The sequence below is a fragment of the Chiloscyllium plagiosum genome, chromosome 20 (assembly GCF_004010195.1).
Source record: "Chiloscyllium plagiosum isolate BGI_BamShark_2017 chromosome 20, ASM401019v2, whole genome shotgun sequence".
NCBI classification, from domain to species: domain Eukaryota; kingdom Metazoa; phylum Chordata; class Chondrichthyes; order Orectolobiformes; family Hemiscylliidae; genus Chiloscyllium; species Chiloscyllium plagiosum.
In genome coordinates this window covers 49,696,647-49,699,926 of record NC_057729.1, presented here as the reverse complement: position 1 = coordinate 49,699,926, position 3,280 = coordinate 49,696,647, and the positions used below count along the sequence as shown (strand labels likewise).

The window sequence follows — 3,280 nt, the reverse complement described above, 5'->3', positions numbered from 1 at the left end:
GATAGGTCAGGGAGGAGGGTGGAGTGGATAGGTGGAAAAGGAGATAGGCAGGTAGGACAAGTCATGGGGACAGTGCTGAGCTGGAAGTTTAGAACTATGGTGAGGTGGGGGAAGGGGAAATGAGGAAACCATTTTTGTAAGAGGTAGGGTGGGAAGAGGTGTAATCCAGGTAGCTGTGGGAGTCGGTGGGTTTGTAAAAAATGTCAGTGTCAAGTCGGTCGTCATTAATAGAGATGGAGAGGTCCAGGAAGGGGAGGGAGGTGTCAGAGATGGTCCAGGTAAATTTAAGGTCAGGGTGGAATTAAGACCATATTTGCCCAATACAAATCTACAGCCTCCAAGTTTAATCTTCAATTTGTGCGATATTAGCAGATTTCAGAGAAAGACTACATTATTGTACCTGCTGGTGAGTGCGAGGACCATCTGGTAGTATTCACTCCTGAAGCATTACCTAGTAATCTTTATTGAAAAACCAAATGTGCATAGACACATAACAGGATAAGGTTCTGGTATGGTATACTGTACTTTCTAGTTAAACATGCAACCGACACTCACCATTCAGGTTGACAGCTAAGTGACCACTCTAACAGCATACTGCCAGCACCGGTCACAATCTCACAAGAGAATACAGAAGCAGAAAAAAACTATAGCCACTTCATCCCTTTTTCTAAACGTTGAACCTTTCATTTAGCAAATTGCCTATAAGTGCTTTGCATGAGAGTAATTTGGCACAATTTGACATCAGCCAACCTAAGGAGATATTCTACATGAGATGCTGAATGTTTCCAAACATTTTTGCTCTCATTTATGGAGACATCAGGACACATAATTTAAAATGTAGTCAAAGCAGTAAGCTTTAACAAATAAATGAAACAGTGAACTCTGGCTGTTGAAGATCTGAAACAAAACAGAAATTGCTGGAGAAACTCAGCAGGTCTGGCAGCACCTGTAGAAAGAAGACAGAGTTAATTTCCATTCCTGGAGTTCGGAAGAAGACTCACTGGAACTGAAATGCTAATTCTGTTTTCTCTCCAAAAAAGTTACCAGAGCTGCTGAGTTTCTCCAGCAATTTCTGTTTAAGCTTTAACGATTGATTTGAAATGGATTGAGGTGAGAGGTTTTGGGAAGGGACTGCAGTGCTCAGGGAAGAAAGAGTTTAATGCTTGGCTGCTCCAAGTGAAGCAGCGATATGGAGGGAGCGGATACTGTATATGTTGACTCTAAGGTATTAAAGAGACCTAAGGGGCAACTTTTTCACACAGAGGGTGGTACGTGTATGGAATGAGCTGCCAGCGGTGGAGGCTGGTACAATTGCAACATTTAAAAGGCATCTGGATGGGTACATGAATAGGAATGGTTTGGAGGGTGCTGGCTGGTGCGACTAGATTGGTTTGGGATATCTGGTTGGCATGGATGAGTTGGACCGGAGGGTCTGTTTCCATGTTGTACATATCTGACTTTATGACCAGTGTCTATGACCATCGCATGACAAGGACAACTGAAATCTTTCAGGGCGCGCTAACATCTCTGGAACCCTTCTTATTGATTAAGTGACTTCCTCGACCCCAGTTTTTAAGAGGCCTTTTGTGGTACTCTTCCAGACCCCTGTCCCTCCTAAACGGAAACAGCCAGCTCTTTGTGAGAAGAAATAGCCGAGAAATAAGATCAACAACTCCAGACACGGCGGGGAAGTATTTGAACTGTCACCAGCATCTCAAAAACACACAACCGTTTCCTTCCCCTTCGTCCCCTCCCGCAAGGTCAGATCGAGCAAGGTGGCCTCTGATACAGAACTATTAAAATACTTTAGCTGAGGAGGGTGGGGGTTAAGTAAGATTTACAATCTTGCCTCGATTACTATTACAAGGCTGCAGGAGAGTGCAACTGTGCGCGCTAGGTGTCAGTGTCCTTGAGAGAATGTCTTCGGCTAATGTCACCAGAAAGGTTGGAAAGAGAGGAACAGGATTGTCTCCGTCAGCTCTGCATCCACAACATTGCAGCACACCCCTGCAAGAATGTCTGGCTCCTCGCCTGTGGACGAGGAGCTCGGCGCTGGGATTCTTTGACCCCCGGGCTCTTGTTAATTTCCGATAAGAAATCGGACGAGTGCAACTGAAGGAGAGGGGAGTTCATCATCCAATACTCGTCCAAATTCCCCTGTCCACCCCTCCCAGCAAATCCCTCGCCCGCTAGCATCCCAGACCAACACTGGGAGAGAAATAAACATTCCCCTTTCCGCGTGATCTTAAACCAAACAGTGGCTGCCTTTTCTTCCGATTCCTCTTACCTCCCCATGCCTGGGCTGGGTCATGCTTCTTTACTCGGCCTGATTCGTGTTTAAATTAAAAGCTTTTTTTAAAAAAAACACTATGTCAGTCTCGTAACGGGGTAGTCAAGTGTGTGTGTGGTTTGGGAATGTATCCGATTCAATGTATCCGATTCAATGTATCCCTTTGCTCAACATTCTACTCTGTCCAACTTGACACAAAATGTATCCAATACTCACCGAGTGCACAGCGATGGGAAGTCCCAGCTCTCGGTGTCAGTGGCGATGTTGTTGTCTCTCTCTGTCTGTCTGCGCTGATCGTTGATCTCCCACCCCCCACCCCCCCCTCCTCATGGAAACTGAACCGATCTCACTCCGATGCGTCACTTGGAGGAGGGAGAAGGTGTGGAAAACGGGGAGGGAACGAGAGTCCTGACAGGAGCCGCCCGCAATGACTGAAAGCTGGAGTCACTGTGGCAACAGAGATCCAGAGCTCAGCCCGCCCAGCTCCAGGCCAGGAAGTGGGTGAACTGCGTCTGTGCCACGATATAAACGTTTCCACTCACTCTACAAGCCCAAGTGAGGACGAGGCTATGAAAATTCTGAATGGTGCAACATGACAGTAGGAGAGAGAAAGAAAATTCCTTGGTTGGGTCGGACAAGATTAATTAAATTAAAACAAAAACACTGCCAATGTTGAAAACCATGATGTGGAAGTGCCGTGTTGGTCTATGGTGAACAAAGTTAAAAATCACACAGCACCAGGTTATAGTCCAAATATAACATGGTCTTGTGTGATTTTTAACTTTGTATACCCCGGTCCAACACCGGCACCTCTAAATCATAGTCCAAATGTACCTGTTGGACCAGAACCTGGTTTTCTGTGATTTTTAACTCAATGTTGGAAACAGAAACAGAGGTTGATGGAAAAGCTCAGAGGATCTGGCAGCATCTATGTAGAGAAATCAACGTTAACGTTTCCAGTGTTGGAGACTGTTTTAGAGTCCTACAGTA

The 3,280-nt window shown here is 45.7% G+C and overlaps 1 protein-coding gene across 8 annotated transcripts in view; it reads right to left on the bottom strand.

Moving 5' to 3' along the window:
- The window catches only part of LOC122560261 (protein NDRG3-like), a 129,324-nt gene extending 126,527 nt beyond the window's left edge, over positions 1-2,797 (bottom strand). For 3 of the 8 annotated variants that reach the window (XM_043710765.1, XM_043710767.1, XM_043710766.1), the window contains exon 1: positions 2,507-2,795. The gene's annotated coding sequence lies outside the window, so the exon portion shown is untranslated. Of the gene's footprint in view, positions 1-2,506 lie in introns of all 8 variants that reach the window. The other 5 variants (XM_043710771.1, XM_043710774.1, XM_043710770.1 and 2 more) reach the window with 4 other exon arrangements.
- Positions 2,798-3,280: the final 483 nt, after the last annotated feature.